The following is a 25,246-nucleotide window of genomic DNA, read 5'->3' as shown; positions in this document are numbered from 1 at the left end:
CTCAGCTAAGTGCTCAGTTTGCAGTGTAGAAAATTGACCGCTTGTTTTTCGTTGGCCATGATTTAGTCTGATTGCGTTTTGTTATTGTACGCGTTCCATCGGTATCTTCTTACATTTTGCTCCTTACTTTTAAAATAATATTCCTTCGCATTTAGAAATTTGTTTTTATTTCAAGTAAAAACAACGAAAATTAGTCGTTAACTCCCTCTTTCTTTGCAGACCATGTTCATTTGTATCCTTTTTTAAGAAAACGTAGATTCTTGCATTTACCCCTTCCATTCTTGTTTATCAATAATGTATTTAGTACAATGTTTGTACAACATGGTCACTGCATGAATATATGTGAATATTAGTTTTGCACAAGCAAACACATTAGTGTAAACAAACATTTTGTAAAGCAAAACTTGTACAAATACGTTTGTCCAGATGTCGTTTCTAGTTTGAATCTTTATATGCACTTGCGTAATATGATATATCCTTACACGCTAACGTTTTGCTAGTTTTTGTAAAAATGTGTAGTTGATATACAATAAGACGGCCTACTCGTACATATCATGTGTATACTTAATAATAGACTATAGAAAAATCTACCCAGTGGATGTCTCCTCAATAACATTATGCTTTACAAACTTTAAATCCAAGAACAGCTTGGGAGATTGAGATATATACTCCTTGACAATAATAGTAATCTTTAAATCATTTGTCTTTGTTTCGGTTAGTGTCATATTAACAAAGATTTGTGAGGCGTTGAAAAAATGTTCAGAAGAAGATGAATGCACTTTTTGTCCGACAATGTTGATAGCATTTTTTTTAAATCCCAGTAGATCTTTTGTAAGAATATAATGTCCAAAATATGTCCGAGTAACACTAAACATTTTTTAAAGGCAGGATTGTTGTGCGTTTTCTTTTTTTACTTAATTCATGGTTGGAATAAAATAGGTCAAAGTGAGTCGATTGAACGTGGATATATGTCGGTTAAATAGGCTGGCATATTAGGTAACTGATCTAAACTTTGAGGCAGTATCGAGGGCTCATTGTATCATGTCTCTTCAATGCCACGTCGTACGGCATTTATCGGATTTTCATCTACCGTACCCTGTATATCGTCAAAATATTTTATGTAACAAATAGGTGTACCTTTAATCAGGTGGATATGATGATTGTCATCATTTAAAATGGTTAATGGACAACTATTTTCTTTCCAATTTCGTGCAAAACTAATACGCAACTAGTCAGCGGGCATGGTTCTTTTATTAGTTTAAATGGTAACAGCCATTTCTGAGTTTGGCGGAGCTGTGATTGGTCGTTTTATGCAACCTTTCTGAGTTGAATGTCGAATAGTTATCAAAGGTACCAGGAATATAATTTAGTACGCCAGAATACAAAAGACACACCAGTGACGCTCATATGAAAATATTTATCAAGCCAAAAAAGTACATAGTTGAAGTGCAAAACAATGCTGCATTTATCACTTTTTTGTTGATAGTAAGTTTGAGAGTACTCATTTTTATCAGTGAGCTCAGTCTATCCGAAATAGCTAGCCCAAGTACACTGTATAACATCGTCTGTTTACAGCGCTTTTCACACATCTCATTGTATGTTTGAAAATATTAACATATGCATCCAAAAATTGCAATACTAACATCAATAGAATCGTGCCTGTAATTTTCCATGGCGGAAATACGGCATTCGAGGTCAGATGTAGAGGTCATCATGACAGACAGACCTGGACACAAGTAACACAGTATGATGCCATGTAGAGCTCATCTTGACACATATTGCTCGACAAGGATACACCGTATGGTGTCATCGAGAGCTCATAATGAAAGACATACTTCAACACCAGGTGCAATGTAAAGTTTATCATGACAGACAGACTTCAACACCAATAACAATGTTAAGGACCATGTAAAGGTCATTGTGACGGACAAACTTCATAAATAATGTATAGATTACTTGTTGGAGAAGTACATGTGCCCTAAAAAGACGAGTGTTGACTAGCAAATAGTAAAAAGAAAAAAATTGTAAGCAAAGAAAACAACCAAAATGAACAGCGAGACCGATATTGTCCAACATAGTTTAAATTCATTACACATATTTGTGTTGCCTTGCATAAAACAAGTTTAAGTTAAGCGGTACAGGCTCATTGGACTTAGACAATTGGAATACAATACAAGATACAATACAATTACATCTTATTTTCAGCGTAAAATTTCATTTTATAATGTACCTGGAACTATATTTGATGTCTCTATTTATACCTAAGCAGATTTTGCATTGACTTAGTCATTGCATTTTTAAAGGTAACCAAAGGAAATTTAAAGTACTTACCACCAATAAGAATTATTGGTCTTTAGAGTTAAAAAAAAAAAGTAATAGGACATCATTTAATGACTTACATAAAAAAATTATGTCCCGATAGTGGCAAAAATTATTATTAAAAACAAATTTACATTAGTATTTATCAATATACATTTTCATATGTCCGGGACCGGGACAAAATTATCACCTTATTAAGTATATGATGAATGCATATTATATTTTATGTAACTGCATTATATTTTTCCCTGTTTTTCTATTTCCTTGTTTTTTTTTCTTAATTTTCGATACAAATTCACAAAGATCGACATGTTTTTAAATTTTCCGTTTTGAATGTGTTCCTTATCTTTTCCGTATTAGTTCATGTGGGAAGTATCAGTAGACATATAACATTACCAACCAATTGTCCTGCAAACAATGCTTGAAATGTTTAAATACTTAATGTTTAATGTTTAGAATGAGGAAGTAGAAATGTATATTTACGCATGCGCAAAGCGTATAGAGAAAAACAAACTTCTCATTCATCTGTTGTGTATTAACAAGGACACATTATATAGTACTTCAGACGTGGGTCATTGAAAAGTTTCCTGCATTGTTATTTACAGATACATACTTGACTCAGATGCGTAAGTATTCTTCTTTTTTTCTTCAACTATTTTTTTTAAATGTTCACAGTAAATTCTAGTATAGTGTCTAGCTTGGAACGTGTGTTTTTATTTTCTTTGTTTTTTTTAGTGTAACGCTTTTTTTCTCGAGTGATTATGACGTATAAAATTGAGAATTGATAAATGTAAACAAACAGACATCTATTCTTGTAAGACATAAACAGATAATATAACATGAGTTACAAGATCATTCTATGTTATTTATTAAGTATTTGTAATGACTCTCTCTTCACATCCCATTTTTTCCAAACTTAGACATGTCGAACGCCCGATCAGACACATGAACCAAAAATGTGTCTGAAAAGTCGACCTTTGATTGGACCTCGTACAAAGTGTGTACAGTAATGCTCTCAGAGCATCAAATTGTGGTCTAGCTTGTCATGTTTGTCATTGAGTTTGTGTGGTCTAGCGTGTCATCTGTGTCATGGAGTTATTATGATCTAGCGTGCCATGTTTTTCATGGATTTATTAAAGTCTAGCGTGTCATGTTTGTCACAGAGTTATTGTGGTCAAGCATGCATGAGTTATAGTGGTGACTAGTCATCACAGCTTAGGGCTCAATTTTCAGTTTCATTGTTGAATATTGATCGCCCTTTTTTCGTTAGCCATGATTCAGTCGGATTTGTGTTTTGTTATTTTTCCATTGTTATTTCCTTACATTCTGCTCTTTTTTTAAATTTCCGTCACTTCGAATATCGAAATTTGTTTTTATATCAAGTGAAAACGACGAAAATTAGTCGTTAACTCCCTCTTTCTTTCCATACCATATTCAAATGTATCCCTATCTTTTAAAAAACTTTGGCATTTACCCCCTTCCTGCCTTTTTTTATCTATAGTGTATTTAATTTCGAATATACAAATAGTGTAAACCGTTTTTTTAATACGATTATTATTGAAAATTAAAGAGAGATTTTGTACAATAGGATCAATGCATGCATATTTTATAGCATTAGTTAATTGCACAAGCCAACACATCAGTGTAACAAACTTTTTTGTAAAGCAAATCTTGTACAAATATGTTTGTCATGATGTCGATTCTAGTTTGAAGCTTTATATGCACTACTGTAATGTGATATATCCATACACGCTAACGTTTTGTTACCTTTTGTATGAATATGTTGTTGCTATACAAAAACACGGCATACTGATCAATATAATTGGTATATTTAATAATTGACTATAGAAAATCTACCCGGTGGAGGTCTCCTCAATTACAGTATGCTTTACAGTCTTAAATCAAAACACATTTTTAAGATTGAGATAGATAACCCTTGACAATAGAAATAATCTTTAAATCGTTTGTCTTTGTTTCGGTGAGTGTCATATTTACAAAGATTTGTGAGACGTTGAATAACTGTTTAGAAGAAGAATACAATTGTTGGGATCACTGCAGATCATTTGTAAGAATATAATATAAAAACTATATCCGCGTAACACTAAACATTTTTAAAAGAAGGCTTTTTATGCGTCTTTTTAATTCATATTTTTTTAACAATAACATCAAGTATTTAAATATTAAAACATTCTAAAAACCTTCCTAATACTTATTTTGTAAAATTATTCTAAAATTAGGTTCTCAACTCTTATAGGCAACGTTGGCCTTAGATGGATTAAGCTATTATATTGGATCCTTTTTAGTAATCACGCTCTTTGCTGTTTCGATAATTACATATTTGTGTCTCTAAAATATTCAGATATGAAAGTTCCTAGTAAATGTTTACCCCTTAAATAGAGCAATGAAACTTGTAAAGTTTTCATTTTTAAATCAAAAATCATTTCAGAACATTCTTATTTAATATGTATTAATTAAAACTCTATATTTCAAGTGTAGATAATTATCCGTACTATCATATAATTAAGCGGCTCGTGAATTACAGTCTATGCAAATAATCATAAGAATAAAGTTTTATTACTCGGAAAGCGTTTGGTGAAAAACAGTCAATAAAGAACAAAAGTATGTTGTTAAGTAAACCCAACAAGGATTGAAATGTTCTCTTCATTCATCTCCACAACGAATCAAACAGTACACTTAAGTAGTATAATCACATGCAATGTCAATATTGTTGATTGGTTATACCATATAATTCTGCTAAAAGTCGTGTCTCTCATCTTAGCTTCTAATAAGTAATTACGTACAACTTATATTTCTCTCCCTTTTCCCTAACTCCATGAAACCAGCTTCAATACATGTATTTGTGAAAAAAAGTACACATAAAAATGTGCATGTGATACACATTTATCCGTAACATTTTTGTAATTTATATCAATGTTATAATTAAGTTCTGTCGGTTTTAACTATCACGTTAATCGTGTGAAGTTTATCAAATGTCTTCTTTTTTTATCATATATATAGTAGTAAATAAGTAGTTTTGAATATTTGATAAATAGCCTGCTGTTTAATCCGTATCGCTCAACTTTAATGTAGACCCTTTATCACACCCTTTATCGCATGCCTATGCTACCCTTTATCACACCCCACTTTTTTTTTATTACACCTTTACTTGGAAATGAGGATGTTAGGTGTCACTTTTATACAAAACTCGCAATTTTACTCGCTGTAAAAAAAAACCAATATTCTATACATTGCTTTTTTGTAAAATAAAAATTTCTGGTCCATCTACATTTTACAGTGTTGAAATTGCATCCCCTTGGTATATTTGACAAAATAAAAAGGACCTTTTCCAGTGGCACGTCTGTGTGTCTTCTGTATATATACTTTTCTCACCCTTTTTATCTCCATTTTTTTTTCCACTCATATCCCAACCAGTTTAACACCATCTGTATATATTTATTTTCAAAATCTTGAACGATCAACAACAGATGATTATTAAAATTGTTAAACTCTAGGCCTTTCGAGCGTATGAAACGAATTTAAGGTACGTGTTAGCAGGGTCCGAGAAACATCGTCCTGTCGGCTACAAATCAAAGGGAAATAACCACCAGTATCAGTAACAGTAAGTAGGTTCTTAATAGTCAAGATAAGTATGACAAGTATGTACTTGTTGGGTTGGCAAAATTTTGCAAAATTGTTATATCTGTATTTAAATGATAATATATGGATATTACTCTTTCATCTGCATACACCTACTTCATATGTATATATGTTAGTTCATGCATTACCAGTGTTTGTTAAATTTATTGTACTATTATGCCTCATGTGAGGCCTTTAGTGAAATAAAAGTTTCAAAAGTTTCAAAGTTTCATGGATAACTTTTACATAGGAAGTTTACAGGTTTTTTTTAAGACTTTTTACATGTAAAGTTAGAATGTTTTTATGATTTTTACTTTGAGCATTTATTTTTTAAATATATTTTTTGGTCTACTGATATTCAAGGATGTATTCTTCTGACTTTTCAGTCTTGTTCAGTCTAGTTGAAATCTCGTTCTTGAATTATTTCCAAAACATGTGATACAAGTTGACATATCAATGAATTTTAAAAATATAATAATCAAACATAACTCTGTGAACATGGTGAAAAAATTGTGTATTTACAATGAATGGTTTTTGAGTAATCCAGTTTTCAAATTTTACGACCAATCAAGTCAGTCTGTTTAGCCAAAATTTTGAGAAAATTGGTGAAAAATTTTTTTTTTACTCCTTTATAACAAAAAGTTGAAATAATATGCATTTTGTTCTTAAAACTGAGAAATGTCACAAAAATACAAAATTACATCCTTATTGTGATAATATTTACAGATTAGGTCACATATATATTCACTTTTTAGATAATTTACAAATGAAAAAAGACAATTTTTTGGGGTCTTTGACCTTTAGGAATTCGCCTTTATATCTTTTAAGTTAATTTGACACTAATCTATTCACTGTGTATTGTGAGAGCAGATAGAAAGATGATGTTTTTACAACTATTTACAGTTAATTCACAGAGTATTGATGACTTGAACTCTTAATATTTAATAAGAAGGATTAAACTGTTAATATTAGTATTAAGTAGACCAATTTTGTAAAATGTTTGTTTAAATTTTACATTGATGCCCCTCCCATCCTTGCACCCACTCTCAGGCAGCCTTTTTCTTTGTTTGGTCTTTCATCACCAGTTGATATCGTGCGTTGTCACGTGTATGAGGAACACTAGTCTTCTTGATTTGAATTCTATTTGAGACATCAGGTCAGACGTGACTCTTTTGTATTTTTGTAATGTCCACTAATACTTGAATTGTCATTTCAAGGTTAATATTTAGAAACTTAATACTTAAATGCAGACGACATAAATAATTGACTAAACAAGTTGCTTTCTTTAAAAAATGCAATCGTAAACCCAAAGTCTTGTTTGGCATTAAATATTAGATAATTTTTTAAAAAGAATATATCGTTTTATGTTATTTTTGTGGTATGAGAATTAGAAACTCTTTTTGATTGTTTACTTAATTTCAGTAACTACAGTTCAATGTGGGTGAAATATTCTTGTTAAAGGAATCATTGCCTGTGTCCAAGGAATACTTGCAAATGACTTTTTCTCCTCCTTCCCGAAAGACAACATGCTAAGTCACCCACTGTATGTTCTATTCTAAGGTGCTGGGTTTTTTTTTTAGAAAAAAGTTAGTTTTTAGTCTGAAGTTCAAATCAAATGTGAAGAAATAAAATCAAGTAATGATTATTTGTATTTAGGAAATGCAATACGTGAACCTGTAAAATAGCTGTTTTTATTGAAATGTGTTCATGGTTATTTGAACAATAGCGGCGGATCCAGAAATTTTTATAAGTGGGGCCTATTGACTGCCTAATAGGGGAGCCTATCCGGTCAAGCTTCAGTAATTCCCTATATAATCAACCAATTTTTTCCCAGACAAAAGGGGGGGGGGCCTCCTCTGGTGGCTTGATATTAATCATTAGTAAGATCCTTAAAACTGCTCTGCAATGTTTTTGTGATGTTGAGGGGTTGTAAGCATTGGCAATTTTAAGTAATGTGCTTTGTGCTTTTAAGAGTTTTAGATGACAAACCTCTTTTGTTAAAAAAACAAAAACCTTTTAAAACCTTTACCTCTTTTACATCATATACATGATTAAGCTACACTACTGTCTTACAGTATGTATGTAAATTATTTAAAACCAGGTGTATTAATAGGCACATGTCCCAAGTCAGACGCATGTTGTTTATATTGGTTGTCTTTTTTTTTTGTGATTTGCTCTTTGTTTCTGGCAGGTCTGGTTTGAAGTTAAGTTAAATTTGTTCTTTTCCAGTTTAAATTGTTTTATTACAGTGTTTTGGGGCCCTCAAAGGATGCTGTCCAATGTGATCCAAGCTTTTGTTATGAAGGCTTTATTGTAACCTATAATTTCTAACTTTGAATAAACAGTGTCTAACACTTGATGGAGAGTTGTCTCAATGGTATTCCAACCACATTTAAAAAGATATTCCCTGTGACATTTGACAAATCCATTAGAATAATCTTGATATTGAAATTGAACTGAAGTTGCCTTGTTTGTTTCTTTACTTCTGACCTATCTTTTTCTCTCTTGCTGGATAGCTTTATACTGGTCATTTAGGGGTACTGTGTAGCCAACTGATCAGTGAGATGGCTCAAAATCTCCTTACACTATTTAAAACTTTTGTACTTAATATATTAAAACCGAAAATTCATCATCTGATCGTCTTCAAGAAATAATAATTATTTATTTTTATTTTGACGAACATTTTCAAGAGCCTGAATTACTTCAGGAACATATAGTTGGATAATCTGTCCCCTGATCCAGATAACTATATAATAGAAATTAAAATAATTTTGTTCGTATCTCTGTATGCATCTGTCATCACTCGGTGTCTTTAAATAGATATTTGATATCTTATCTTAAGTCTGCTAAAAATACATGCATGATAACATTTTAAGGTTATCTATCGTAATTAAAACGGCACATTTAATTCACTAATTCATTGTTTGAACATCTGCATAGTCATGATAGTCATGATAGTCAAATGTCCTTTTTTAAATATATTTTAGATCTAGATTTCAGATTTATCATTTAGTTGTTTTTGTTCATCTTTAACATCTACTTATTCACATTTTAATAACGAAAAGGATCCAGATGTACCTAAATAAATCTGATATGTTATCTTAATCAAGGAGGTTATATGACCTCTTTGTTTTAATAATAAGGGAAATAATGTTGCAATATTCAACAAAGAAAATAACAGTATTTCACTTTGCAATTTTAATGAAAATAAAAACGAAAATGTACTTTCTTAATTAACATGATTAATTTTAACTTTATTTAAAATAAACAATATTTTTTGGAAAATTCATCGTTTTTTATATCTATCCACATGATCCAGGGACGTATATTAGATAATATATGTCCTTTGTCTATCTAGACGTAAAATTTTAATAAAGTGCTAGAAAGACTTCCTTTTAATTTCAGTATGATTTTTTTTAAATATCATGCTTTGTTAGACTCAGAATCTTTGATGAAATGCTAGTAATACTACTTTTATAGATTTTAGTTTTGACAAATCTCGTTTCCGAATATAGATCGCACTGTTCACATGAAATCTTATCTCATATCTAAAACACAGCTGGTTTCAACGTTTGACTCTAATTAAAATAACTACGGATATAGGTAGGTAAATATAAGCAGCTTGTAATTGCGAGCAAGGAAGTATTCAAATACGCATTAAAGTAGCTTGTGTCATAATTAAATTCATGCACATCATACATGTCATATGTAACATATCTCTATTAGTGGAGTGACAAATCACGAAAAGGGTGCTTATTTTACGAGTTTAATGGACCGGCATACCTGCAGGCTGAAAATTATATTTTTGCAAAGCCAATACATTAATCTAGCTTTTTTGCCCGGTCGTAGACATTTCGTACGGTGCAATTTTTTTTTTTGAGAGTGAAAAGAAAATGAATTTTCGATTTTAACTTGAAATGCATTCCAAAAACATTTTTTAACATGATTTCATTTTTATAATCCACAAACTCTTAATGTTGGATTTTATTAAGAGAGTAACTACACATGCATATTATAAAATGAAAATTTGTTCTATTAAACCTTATTTTTAACTTTTTTATCCCCTTTGAAAAATGCATACGTTTTTTTTTATTTGAACGGAGAGGTTACAAAACTTGTAATTCATAATTTATCGATATATTACAAAGTTTTTTATGTGAAAAGTAATAAAACTTCATTTTCTAAACTTATGAGACCAACTTCAGCTCATTCGGATGAGTATATCTATATTTTTAGCAATTTATAAACATTGCTATGAAATTCATTGAATTTCCGGATTTTTAATTCCTTACCGATACGCAGTTTTATTACTTTTGATTGATTTACCTGGATGAATCACATCAACATTTTGTCATAGTATTTTTCGTAGTTCCTTTTGAAAGTCGTTTTATTAATATTTTTGTATTATAGGGTTATTAAACATTGTTAGTGTTAAATTGTTACTGATTAATTTTGAGTCAAATGGTTATTAATAAAATCAACGGTACTAATTTTGTTGCACCAGATGCGCATTTCGACAAAACATGTCTCTTCAGTGATGCTCGTGGCCAAAATATTTGAAATTCAAAGCTTATATAAAAGATGAAGAGCTATAATCCAAAAGGTCCAAAAAATATAGTCAAATTCGTGAAAGGAATCAGAGCTTTGCATGAGGGAGATACATTCCTTAATTTATAATAATTTCTAATGTTTTGTAACAGCAAATTTTAATTACACAAAAAATCCGTATTAAAATGTGTTTTTACTTTGACAAATTAATAGGTCTTTTATCATTTAAAAGTTGAATTGATGCGGATAAGTTGTTTATCCGGAAAATGTTTACTTTTAGTAGTCCATTGAAGCTTACGGCTTCGCAAGCTAAAATTCGCCGTATGTCAAACCAGTGGAATCTTTGCATTATATGTCAAGTTTCAACAGTGGAAAAACTTATTCAGGAGGGGGCTGATAATATTGATATTAATGCTGAAACTATAGATGGTAAGAATTCCTTTCACTCAATGGCTAGAGCTGTCTTTCAATATCAAAATGACATATCCAACGCAAGTATTAGTTCCATTAAGGTTAAACGTGGACCAGAAAGATCTCTGACGTTGGATGATTCTAATACCAAACTTATGGCATGCTTACCTTACGACAAGCCAAAAGAACGTTATGGCCCCCACGATATGCAGATGCTTATGACAAGATTGTGTCGAGCTTTATTGATTCAAGACTAGATGTTGCTGACATGTCTTGGGTATTCCTTCGAATACTGTCGAGACGCAGCATTGATCCTATTCCTATTTCTGTAGAAAGTAATGAACAAATTGTCCCATTTTGGACCGGTTTCTACAAAAGATTATCTGAATCAAAATATGAATTTACGTTTGTAGCCTATGCTCCGGTCATTGACGCCAAACCTAGCGACATGGCAACAGTATATACCACCATGAAACAATGTTTAGATATGTCAAATCGTGCTGGTCAACAATACGCTGTACAAACTTTTGATCAGCAATTATATACTGTCGCCCAAAAGGTGAAATGGTCTCTGCCGTATGTTTTTCACTCCCATATAATAAGACTCGGTGGGTTTCACGGGCTTTTCTGTTTTATAGCAACAGTTGGTAAGTTATGGGCATCAGCTGGGCTCTCTGACTTACTTGTAGACTCTGGAATTTATGCTTCAAATACAGTTGAGTAAATGCTAGTTGGTAAACAGTTTAATCGTGGTGTTCGAGGATTAACATTGGCCTATGAGGCTCTTATGGTTCTTTTGTTTAAGGCATTCTTTAATTGGTGTAGAGATGAAAACCGTATAAAAACGATTCAACCAAATGTGTGGAAGGTGTTCCTTGACTGTCATAGCTCATTTGCTGTCCCCAGCATACCACAAAGCACTGAAGATATTGAGGAGTTCTTCGATGTTTTTGAAGAACATATTTTACCTTTGTTTGAAAAATTCAGAACACATTATTGTAGTATATCACCAACCTTTGCATTTTGGGATATGTTTCTTCATGCAGTTGAAATATTGTTACAGAATATAAGAGCTGAACGGGATGGTTTGTGGCTTTTACATTTGAAATCAGTGTCTGCAATGTTGCCATACTTCTTCATAACTAACCGGACAAACTATGCTAGGTGGACTCCAGCCTACATTTTGGATATGTTAAATTTACCAGAAACGGTTAAGTCCTCCTTTTTGTCAGGTGAGTTTGCAGTCAAACAAAAGCCTGGAACCTTTAATGGTATCTGGAGTGACATGGCCACAGAACAAACTATCATTAAAGATTCCAAAGGTTGTGGCGGCATTGTAGATAGACTTATTAAGAAGGGATATAATTACGATACTGTTGTCAAGTCATTAAAGATTGCATATTTTGGCGTTAATATTGAGTCACTGATAAGGTCTTTGTATCGGAACTAAACACATTTATTCTAAAAACAGTTGTTGGCATGACACGGGTTATGTTATTCTCATATATGTTATGATGGTATGATACTAAACCCCTAACGGGAAGGATTGTGCCTGATGTTCATATGATGAAATCATAATCTTTCAGTCAGTTTAATTGAAGTCTGGAGCTGCTAGTAGTCTGTTGTTATTTTTGTATTATTGTCATTTTGTTTATTTTCTTTGGTTACATCTTCTGACATCAGACTCGGATTTCTCTTGAACTGAATTTTAATGTTCGTATTGTTATGCGTTTACTTTACTACATTAGTTAGAGGTATAGGGGGAGGGTTGAGATCTCACAAACATGTTTAACCCCGCCGCATTTTTGCGCCTGTCCCAAGTCAGGAGCCTCTGGCCTTTGTTAGTCTTGTATTATTTTAATTTTAGTTTCTTGTGTACAATTTGGAAATTAGTATGGCGTTCATTAACACTGGACTAGTATATATTTGTTTAGGGGCCAGCGGAAGGACGCCTCCGGGTGCGGGAATTTCTCGCTACATTGAAGACCTGTTGGTAACCCTCTGCTGTTGTTTTTTGTTTGGTCGGGTTGTTGTCTCTTTGACACATTCCCCATTTCCATTCTCAATTTTATTTTTTACAGAGTTTGTCTTTAGTGCCGTGTGGCGGCAGTAGAGTGCCTCCCCGTGTTTCAGGTTTATGCTCTTATAATATACTAGATTATGGAGTGTGTGTCCGAGCGAGAACTGCTCTAATTCATTACTTTAGGAATATTTATCAAAAAAGTAGTATTTCAATATTCAGCCCCATTCTACTATTTAATACTGATAGCGTTTGACATTTTTAGCCGAACAAATTTATCCATTTTATATAACTTCAATTATTGTATGCTGGTTCATATTCTGGACGCCAATCTTTGCTCCTTTATTATATAATTCACTAACAAAACAATTATGAAGCTTAGAAATGGAAAATTACTAACTACTAAACTTGTTCAAAGGGTATCCACACGTCTCAATCTTCAAAATCGGTTATCTAAAAATACTACCATCGCTAACATTTTTAACAATAAAAATCGTGGTTACCCTTCTATCGATAAGTGTCATGCCAAAAAATGTCCCCGTCTTTCCACCAACAATACCGTAAGGTCCACGTTTAATGGTCGCACATTTTCTGTAAATTTTGAAACTGATATAACTTGAAAAACAAACAGTATAATTTATTTACTCACATGCAACAAACCGGGGTGTGGTATTCAGTACGTAGGAGAAACTGGACGATATTTATCTAAACGCACTTAAGAACATCTGTATCGTTTTAAAAGACCAAATAAATTCAAAAGTATCATTTACCAACACCTTAAGAAGCACAACCATCCTTTTAAATATTTAGCAGTTCAACCTTTAGAAGTAGTAAATAAGCAGCCTGGTGAATCGCATTCAAAGTTTGTACGATCACGGAAAATAATTGAATTAAATTGGATTAAAAAATTACAGACAGTTTACCCTCTCGGTATAAATGATAATATCATGGGAATTGGTAATATATCTAGAACCAATTCCGTTAACATTTTGGATATAGTTTCTAAAACTGTTCGTAAAAAACGTTCTCACGGTCGTAGAACAAATCGCAATCAAAGAAAATTTCGGGCCAATCATACCAATATTTCGGACATAATTTCTATTTCAAAAAACAACGGCAGACATTATCTGTTAACAAAACTCTGTTCGTTACCGGTTAATAAGTTAAATAAAATTTTGGAGGATTGCAACACAATTTCATATAGCAGTTCTAAGTATGAAATTGTTCAAATTATTATGGCATATTGTTATTCTAAATTATTTCCCAAAATTGATCGCCCTGAAGATCATAAAAAAACATTTTATTAAAATTAAGTATGTCAATAAAGGCTTTGATTTTGTAAATATTGCCGGTATATTTAACGACCATTCTGTTAAAGAACAAATTCCTGGATATTTTGACAATACTGAGCTACCTCTTATTTGTTATATTTACAAGAAATCTACCCGGAAATTTGTGTTTAATTATAGTCAATTGTGTAAAGATGTTAATATCAGTGAAAATACACCTACTTCATGTAATTGCAGTAATTCCGAATATATTTATGGACCCATTTCCCATGTTATAACAGGAGATCTTAACATCGTTCAAGACCGAGAGTTAAAATCATTCCTCAGTAAAGGACCTAAATATCGTCCCCCGTCAATTATTAATTGGAATGAGTGTCGTAATATCATCCACGACTCACTCCATACTTACTGTATGAAATGGATAAAACGGGAAAACGCTGACAAAAAATCTTTGGACTCTTTTTTTAATTCAGTAATGAAGATAGTTGATATACGTATTCAACATTTTAAAGAACATTTTACTATAAACAATAACCACAATAAACCTATTTCTCGTATCAAACATAAACTAAAAGAACTAGCCAAGGAATTTGTTTTTGTCCCGGCAGATAAAGCTGCTAATAATATTATTATTGTTTGACGTAAATGTTACATTGAGATTCTGAAAAAGGAAATCACCAATTCACCAACATTCCAAATGTCTCTATTTTCAGAAAACGAAATCTGTAACAAACATAAACTTTTAGCCACTGCTTTACAAGCAGAGCCAAATACAATGAAAGTCCCAACTATGTATTGGCTTCCGAAGCTACACAAAACCCCTTACAAATATAGATTTATTTCGTCTTCAAGCCATTGTTCAACTACTAAATTGTCTATTCTTCTTACCAGCACACTTGGTACAATTAAAAACCTGATAATAAATTGTTCAAATAAGGCCTTCGAAAATAGTGAAATAAATTACTTTTGGAGTGTCAAGAATTCGTTGGAAGTACTTGATAAATTGCATGCTTATATTGGTGATTTTGAATCTGTTCAAAGTTTTGATTTTTCTACCCTGTATACCACATTGCCTCACATTCTCATTAAGAAAAAATTCACACACCTAATTAAATGGGCATTCAAAAAATCAGAATGTGAATATATATGTTCAAACTCTTTTAGGTCATTTTTTAGTAGCAATAAACAAAAAAACTATGTTAATTGGAAATGCTTTGATACTATATATGCCCTTGAATTTTTACTAGATGACATTCTTGTTCTCTTTGGGGATTCCGTATATCGTCAGATTATCGGAATTCCAATGGGGACTAACTGTGCACCACTTATTGCGGACCTGTTTTTGTATTGTTATGAGTTACAATTTATGACAAAAATAAGCAAAGACCCATCGAAACAACATCTGATAAACAAATTTATATAAAACCAGGTTCAATCCACCATTTTCTACATTAGAAAATGCCTGTACCAAGTCAGGAATATGACAGTTGTTATCCATTCGTTTGATATGTTTGGACTTTTGATTTTGCCTTTTGATTTTTGATTTTCCTTTTTGAATTTTCCTCGGAGTTCAGTATTTTTGTGTTTTTACTTTTTAATAATACTTTTAGATATTTGGATGATATTTTGGCTCTCAATAATGACGACTTCAGTATGTATATTAATGAAATTTATCCTGTTGAACTTACTTTAAATAAAGCTAATACTAACAATGACCACTGCCCTTTTCTCGATCTTGATATCTATATCACTAATGGAAAGCTGAATACTAAAATTTATGATAAAAGGATGATTTTTCATTTCCTATCGTTAATTATCCGTTTTTAGATGGTGACGTTCCCTTGTCACCATCTTACGGTGTTTATATATCTCAACTTGTACGATTCGCTCGTGTATGTAACAATGTTTTAGATTTTAACGAGAGAAATTTATGTATTACTGAAAAATTATTACACCAGGGTTTTCGATATCACAAACTAGTCAAAACATTTACTAAATTTTATCATCGGTATAAAGACATCATTCGTAAATATAGCTCAACATGCAGACTTCTAATACGTTCAGGTATTTCACATCCAATTTTTTATGGTAATATTCTTTATAAAGCACAAAGGTGTCAGTATTCACCTCAGAAACTAACAAAACCTTTGAATAGACTTATTAAGAAGGGATATAGTTACGATACTGTTGTCAGGTCATTAAAGATTGCATATTTTGGCGTTAATATTGATACACTTATAGGGTCTTTGCGTCGGAACTTTTTATTCAAAAACCAGTTGTTGGCATGACACGGGTTATGTTCTCCTCATATATGTTATGATGGTATGATACTAAACCCCTAACGGGAAGGATTGTGGCTTGTGTTCATATCTTTCAGTCAGTTTAATTGAAGTCTGGAGCTGGCATGTCAGTTAACTGCTAGTAGTTTGTTGTTATTTATGTATTATTGTCATTTTGTTTATTTTCTTTTGTTACATCTTCTGACATCAGACTCGGACTTCTCTTGAACTGAATTTTAATGTGCGTATTGTTATGCATTTACTTTTCTACATTGGCTAGAGGTATAGGGGGAGGGTTGAAATCTAACAAACATGTTTAACCCCGCCTCATTTTTGCGCCTGTCCCAAGTCAGGAGCCTCTGGCCTTTGTTAGTCTAGTATTATTTTAATTTTAGTTTCTTGTGTACAATTTGGAAATTAATATGGCGTTCATTATCACTGAACTAGTATATATTTGTTGAGGGGTCAGCTGAAGGACGCCTCCGGGTGTGGGAATTTCTCGCTACATTGAAGACCTGTTGGTGACATTCTGCTGTTGGTTTTTTTCTACTGTTGGGTTGTTGTCTCGTTGACACAATCCCCATTTCCATTCTCAGTTTTATTGGTTTTAATACAACGGTTTGAGAGATCGCCGCCGATTTATTGGCTGGGCGTGAGAAGCTCTCTACGTTTGATTCGTGTACAACAGTGTCGTCTAGCTGATTCGACGCAATCTTACAAAGTCAAAGGATGCGTTTGAATATTGTGCGGTGTTTTACTTGGTGGAATGTTAATACACTCACAGTTATTCTTCACTTGCTTTACCACAATAATTGTTGCGTGGTATTCTTTGAAATTGTCGGCAGTTATGGTTCTCGTCGGATATGCTTTTATGAGGAATTCGTCTAGTTCAATAGCGTGAATCAGCCCCTCGACTACTTTTTACATAAATACTAACTTTGGCGTCAACGCCTTGTTCGTCCTTGTCTGGAGATCTTGTTGTAGTTCTAGTTTGGCAAGCATTTTGGAGACTTATCCATCCTCTCTTGACTTGTTATCTCTGGTGATAAAAGAGGGACGAAAGATACCAAAGGGACAGTCAAACTCATAAATCCAAAACAAGCTGACAACGCCATGGCTAAAAATGAAAAAGACAAACAGAAAAACAATTTTACACACGACACAACATAGAAAACTAAAGAATAAACAACACGATAAATTTTGCCACTTCATATGTTTATTTTTGTTACCGGGCAGGGGTCGCATACTATGGCTCCATATTAAATAATGAGATTAATTCCTAAAGGTCTAGTTCATTATTCTAATCTGACACAACTTTCAATAACTGGAATGCCACCCAAGTTGAATATATGGGGACCCACTATAACAGCAAAATTACTTGGAATTGTGTTTAATACCATAATGTCCCATGATTGTTCAATGACATAAACTTAAATAGAGACAGAAATTTGACATAGAAGATTGTGGGTTAGTGAAAAATAAAAAAAAATAGCTTACTATGATATATGGTTAAAGAATGAATATCAATTATATGGGTCATGGACAGAGTTGTTATAAAATATCAATATGGCAGAGAAGTGATTTCAAGTTACATATAATGTGATTTGACTGACATGAAATAAAAAGTCAAAGAAGTATCACTATTTGTCTAATCTTCAAGGTGACATAAAACTAGTATAACAATATTATGCTATTGTGTAACAGAAAAAACTATGTCACTAGTAACTTATTTAATGAGTATGTGGGTAATTAGTCCTATAATATATGACCTCGGGAGCATTATTTACTATTTCTATTTACTGTTTTGATAAATTTGTTTTTACTCGCAAGCGTTTTGGAGACTTATCCATCCTCTCTTGACTTGTAATCTCTGGTGACAAATTTTGCCACTTCATATGTTTATTTTTGTTACCGGGCAGGGGTCGCATACTATGGCTCCATATTAAATTATTAGATCAATTCCTAAAGGTCTAGTTCATTATTCTAATACCATGATGTCCCATGATGGTTCAATTTTACTATCAATCCAAAAACAAACAAGAAGTAATTGTAACAGGATGCTGTTACGAAGTCTCCCAAACAAAGCTCCCATAACTCGCCATTTATATGGTCCCATGTTCATTTGATTTGATTTTTTGTCCAATACAAGAATATATATGGCTTACGGGTGGGGATCTCCAACATTTACAAGTCTTCAAACAGGAGGGGGTGGTGGTAACCCCCAGAGACTTTACCTACATTTCATTTGATTTGTTTTATTGTCCCATACAAGAATATATGTGATTAAGGGGTGGGGATGTTGACCGTTTACAAGTTTTCAAACAAGAGGGGGTGGGGTGACCCCCTCGGGACTTCCCTTTTATTTCATTCCTTTGTTTTATTGTCCCCTACAAGAATAAATATGGTTTAGGGGTGGGGATCTGAACCATTTACAAGATAATAGCACATTCTCAAATTGAACGTGGTGGGGGCAACCCCAAGGAACTTCTCTTTAATTTCATTTGATTAGCTTTATTGTCCCATACAAGTATATATATGGTTTAGGGGTGGGGATGTTGACCGTTTACAAGTTTTCAAACAAGATGGGGTAGGGTGACTCCCTCGGGACTGCCCTTTTATTTCATTTCATTTGTTTTATTGTCCCTTACAAGAACATATATGGTTTAGGGGTGGGGATCTGGACCGTTTACAAGATAATAGTACATTCTCAAATTGAACGGGGTGGGGGTGACCCCCAGGAACTTCCATTTAATTTCATTTGACTAGTTTTATTGTCCCATACAAGAATGAATATGGTTTAGGGGTGGGGATGTTGACCGTTTACAAGTTTTAAAACAAGAGAGGGTGGGGTGAGCCCCTAGGGACATCACTTTTATTTCATTTCATTTGTTTTATTGTCCCCTGCAAGAATATATATGGTTTAGGGGTGGGGATCTGGACTGTTTACAAGATAATAGCACATTCTCAAATTGAACGAGGTGGGGATGACCCCCGGGGACTTCCCTTTAATTTCATTTGATTTGTTTTATCGTCCCATTCAAGAATATATATGGTTTAGGGGTGGGGATCTGGACGGTTTACAAGATAAAATCATATTCTCAAATTGAAGGGGGTGGGGATGACTCCCAGGGACTCCCCCTACATTTCATGTGATTTGTTTTATTGTCCTATAATCATTTCTGAAAACTGCATGTATCTATCACTTACAGTTTATAAGTTATATTTATTTGAAAATTTTAGTAAATAAAATCCCATAGGGTTCTATAGTAAACCCCTCCCTCCTTTCTACCTCCCAAAATACCCCTTAATAGACCCCAATGCACAAACGAAACATTGATGACTCACCTAGACATGTTAGTCTAACATATTGTAAAATCCCAAGTAAATCTGACAAGCCGTTTAGGAGAACCGCTGCGGACAAGTTCATTTTTAAAGTGGCGGAAGAAGAAGAGGAAGAAGAAGAAGAATAAAAATTAAAAACCAATTGTTCAGAGAACAATTGAAGGTCTTTCCATCAAAACAATGTATTTTGATATGAAAAGTTGTGAAACTAAGTTTAAAATGTCATTTCAATTGTCAAATGATAGCTCTTAGTAAGCTGATTCCAAAAATATATTGGTTCCATACATTTTTTTTTAAATAAGGGAGATAATTTGTTACTTCCGGTTTGAAAAAATGTTACTTCCGATTATATTTAAACATTTACTTGACACTGATTCCAAAAATATCTGGTTCTATATACTTTTATATTAATAAAGTACAAAAAAATAGCTATTTCCGGTTTACAAAAGGTCACTTCCGGTTGTTTTTTACAAGGTTAAATGGTTTGATACCTTTTTCTAAAAGTTGTATATCTTTATCATGTATACATATAGAATAAAAGCAAAGGTCAAAATCTAGAACGTCAAATTAAGCTATGACCTTGAGATCAATTTCAAGGTCATAAACCAAGGACCTCAAATCAAAAGACCATAGGTCTTAATTATATTTAGTTAATGAGTTATATCACCAAACGCGTATTTTTAAATACAAGAGGGGAGAAAACTCCCTTTTGCATTCAACGTACGCTTGCAATCAAAATTTACATCTTACGACATGTCGCAACTAACAATTTAGTAAAAATAATTTGTTGATATCTTATACAGTCTTTGGATATAAGTGAAAATAAGCCAAATTCAAATATTAGAATATGACCTTGACCTTTGACCTTGACTTAATTTTCATTTTTTGGGACCAAGGACCTCAAATCAAAAGATCCTAGGTCTCTATCACTTATGATTTATAAGATAGAAATTCATATCACTTATATCAGATGCATAAGGGGAAATAACTCTCATATGGAGCGGTCATATCGCTTCGGTCAAAATAGGACAAATCATGCGAAGGATATAACGAGCAATTTTGTAGAATAAATTTGTCATAATCTTTTACGGTTGCGAAGGAGATGCGCTAACAAGGAAAACAGTGTTTGGGGAGATAACTCCTACAAAGAAAAGTATTCGTTTACGCAGGGTAAATTTCAAAAGCGCATAAACTGTTCGATATCATATACCAAATATCTAAGCGACATATTGCGAAACAAATGTTTATCGCAAGAACAAAATTAGGCGGAAGAAAAAAAAAAAAAAAAAATAATCAGAAGAAAAACAATAGGTCTTTCCACAGAAAAGTGGAAAGACCTAATAATAAGAACTGACCAAAAACAATAAGTCTCCAAACTTTGTTTGGGAGACTTAATAAAGAAATGAAAATATCAGTATAAAAACGTTAAAAATTGAATAAGAATGCGAAGTCATATGTAATAGGACTAGTGGGGTATGAGAGCTTGTGACAACAGGCTCTTCATAATCCGTTAGTTTTGAAAAGGATTCTAGAAGTCTGTATTCTTGATCTAGAAAAGAGTAATTGGCTAAATTGCAAGAAAAGAATTACACATTTAATGAATGGCTATTATCTATTTTGAATTTATTGAACCATAAAACTAATTTTTGACTCTTCACATTGAATAATCCGCGAAGGCGGATTATGTAAAATGTGAAGAGTCAAAAATTAGTTTTATGGTTCAATAAAATCAAAATAAATTATTGCCATTCATTATAAATAAATTTCTATCAAAAATAAGGCTCAAAGAACTTTTTATATTATTTATATTAACAATAACAACGTACACACATGTTGGCGTATGAATACACAACGTCAGAGTGGGCGTGTCGCCCATCAAAATTGACAACATTGAAAATAAAACTAATAATTTTAACCAATCAGGAAGATAGTAAAAACACCAATTTTTTTTATTACTTAGAATACTTAAGTTAGATCATTCAGGTAGTATTATTTAGTATGTACAAATAACATCCAGTAGTCATTGGATGTTGTAGATCATTTAAATAGTCTTTACCTATTTATTAGTACAAAAGAACAGCTAGTAGTCATTGGATATTGTAGATCATTCCAGTATTCTTGACCTATTTATTTGTACAAAAAAAAAAACAGTCAGTAGTCATTGGATACTGTAGATCATTCAGGTAGTCTTGACCTATTTATTTGTACCAAAAAAAAAGCACCCAGAAGTCATTGGATACTGTAGATCATTCAGGTACATGTAGTCTTGACTCTTGACCTATTCATTTGTACTAAAAAAACAGTTGTTATATTCACTTCACACACACATATATGAATATCAATTATATGCTTACGAGACATGTTACAATGTTAAACTTATTACGGTATGTGAAAATCAAGACTTGCATAAAAAATATCCCAATATTAGAGGCATTGGCGTCATTTTTCCTCAGAGCTTTCATCTCTTTGATTTTTGCTGTCGACCACCACAAGTAGCCCTCTGCTCTTTGTTAAGTTCGTTAAAAACTCTGTTAGCCTCCTTCTTGGTGTTAGCCCACTTGTCTTTACAGTCTTTGTGAGACCTGTTGGCAACATCCAGAGCAATGACCAAGATGGAAAACCTGCTCCAGACAGCAGTATTTCTAGAATTGGAAACTCCATCCCCAAACTTTTCATTTATTACTTTGTAATTTTTTTGCACTTGATCTTGTATGTATTACATTAACTTCTTCTTGAGTAAAGTTGGGTTTTCTGTCCCTTTGTGTTTTAGCAGAGAGATTTGTCAGCCATGTTGCAGTAAATATTAACAAACCAATGCATTATGGGGAACAAGAATAATCTCTAAACTTTAGTTAAATATCTAACGAGTGGTTAAATTATTAAAAGTCATCATTAACTAACGACGGCGTTAAACCAAGTTGAACAACACCTTAAGTAATGCTAGTTAAATTTTACGCTTACATTAAGTTTACGACAAGTTGAACAACCGCCCCCCCCCCCCCCCCCCCCGGTAGGTGAATCCTGTAGTAGGTGATCAGGTCTAGATCACCATAGTTAGAACAATTGAGTTGGGATGTAATTATAGATACTGATTTTGTTCACATGTCCTTTTTTTTAGGGAAATTTTAATTCTTGAAGCTCACTCATTTCAAATAAATCTATCAGCAGTCTTATTTCTGAATTTGAAGTGATTGTTAAATTGCTTGATATTAAATACTGCTGAATCTTTGAACATATAATCTTGTGGCCTTCAAATTAGCACTTGAGGAAAGCAAACAGTTATATTCTGTAGTTTTGTCATTTAGTTAATAATTTTCTTAAATTACTTACTTTACTTTGCTTAAGTTGATGCGGACAGATGCTCCATCGATATTTACTGTTTTACTTCACTTACTAATATTTATGAATGCATGTAGTTAAAAAAAAGCTCTATTTAAGTATAATATAAATAGTTATCAAACACAATTTGAACTATTTCAATGAATAAATGATACACGGACAACAAATACAGAAGTCGTTATAATTTAAACATTTTATTGATTGTGGCGCGGGCTCTGCTATTTTTACAACAGAGTGCTTGTTATACGTATGCCTATTTCCGCCCTGTTTTCATATCAACATCATTAGAGCCTCTAGTTACTATAAACATATGTTTTTAATGGCAAGAGAAATCTTTTATTTTTGCAGGAGTACATGAACCATAAAGTAAAACGATAGAGGTTTCTACTGTAGAACTTATCAATCATGGCATCTCTTTCTGAGGAAGAGGAGAATTTATGTCAGATTAGCATTGTTATTGAAAGGAGTGACACCTAGAGCAGTCCGTACTTATTTTGACAAAGAATGTTCACCTGCATCTCTACCCTTAACATTACGTGGAAGCCACAACACTCTTTTAGACCTAAAGGCAAAGAGAATAATAAATCAGGCGCAGTGGAATATTTTGGTTCCCAGAAATGGTAGGTCTTAATGTGACTGCCGAAAATTGATGGATTTAAATTTCATCAACATGAGGTTTACAAAATTGCATCGTGATGGCAAAAAAAATTATCTTATTTATAAATCAACACGTTCAATATTTTTTTTCACTACTAATTCATTTTTATATTTTTGTTGCTTAATTAAAATGACTTCTGTATCGATGGCCTAGATGTATAAAGAAACAACACTTGTGTGAGTATATTTTATGTTTAAACCATTAAATGGTTTCAGTCGGGGCATTACTTATACAAGTAACTTTTCAAATGAACCGTTACACAAGTACATCAATGAATTTATATTTATGAAAACTAAGCAAGCCCAAAACTGTTATTTGTGTTACCGTGAGTGATAAAATTGCCACTTTGTTATCATACCAGGATGCAAGGCTATCTAGATTATATGCTTGTATCCGTCTAGTCGAATCTACAGGGGCTCTTTCCATGTCTTGATTTGGATCACAGTTGTAGCAATTCGTTGAACACTTAATTTTGTGGATTCAACCTTCCATAACCACAACGAAATGTGAGTACCCTACGAATAAAAGAACTTTCACAGTAGTCTGAGAACAGATTTACTAAGTATTCCACAACAGCACAGTGTATTGCAAACATCAAGACTTGTTCAATTGAATATAAATTAATATTATATAACCAATTTCAAGTTCTTTGACTAAATTTATTCTTTGTCAGAAACCTATAATTTGTCAATATTTAAGTACAATCCAAATTCAAACTTGAAATATTGTGTCCATTTTTGACCCAACTGTTAAGGGTTGGAACTGTTCGGTCGTTTTTATTTGTGCTCGGCGAAGCATATTATGTTATTTTTACAAGCAAAAAAGTCATACTATCTTCATTTCTTAAAGTTCGTAGGACTTCTTCGATCTATTAATATAATTTTTAATTTTCTGTCTTTTGCATGTATCTTCAATATTCAAAATAGTGTAATTGTATGGACAATAAAAATCTCATTTAAATGTTATCTTCAAGGCAAGACATGGTAATTTTATTCTTTATAACTACTGTTTACACATTGGTACAAAGAATGAAAATAATAATACATAGTATACAAAATAAATAACAAGATGAGAATGTTAAAATTACTATAAAAGCTCAATTACTTATCAATTGATGAGATAAAATGTTAAATTCTATTAAAAAATTATGAGCTTATCGGGGAAAAATAGTTTTATGCATTTTTTTCCACCCCAAAACTGGAAAATTTTAGGGATTGTAAAAAAGATTACTTATACAAGTTAACCTTTTTAGAAAATATAGAGGAGATTAATCAAACCTTATTATAAAATATTATAACAAACTTACTTATATAAGTGTATTGTTATTTACTTCTTCAAGTAAATACAAATGACGTGTATAAGAAGTACCCCTACTGTAACTTGCTTTTTATTTAGGACCATCAAC

At 32.5% G+C, this 25,246-nt stretch overlaps 1 protein-coding gene across 2 annotated transcripts in view; it reads left to right on the top strand.

The window, feature by feature from the left end:
• The first annotated feature begins 2,802 nt into the window (after positions 1–2,802).
• Positions 2,803–25,246, top strand: part of LOC139499378 (uncharacterized) — a 262,354-nt gene continuing 239,910 nt past the window's right edge. The window contains exon 1 of one of the 2 annotated variants that reach the window (XM_071288061.1): positions 2,803–2,945. The gene's annotated coding sequence lies outside the window, so the exon portion shown is untranslated. The remainder of the gene's footprint in view (positions 2,946–25,246) is intronic. The other variant, XM_071288062.1, reaches the window with a different exon arrangement.

This window comes from Mytilus edulis, chromosome 12 (assembly GCF_963676685.1).
Source record: "Mytilus edulis chromosome 12, xbMytEdul2.2, whole genome shotgun sequence".
Classification (NCBI taxonomy): domain Eukaryota; kingdom Metazoa; phylum Mollusca; class Bivalvia; order Mytilida; family Mytilidae; genus Mytilus; species Mytilus edulis.
The sequence above is the reverse complement of the archived record's forward strand: the minus strand, read 5'-3'. Positions and strand labels throughout refer to the sequence as shown.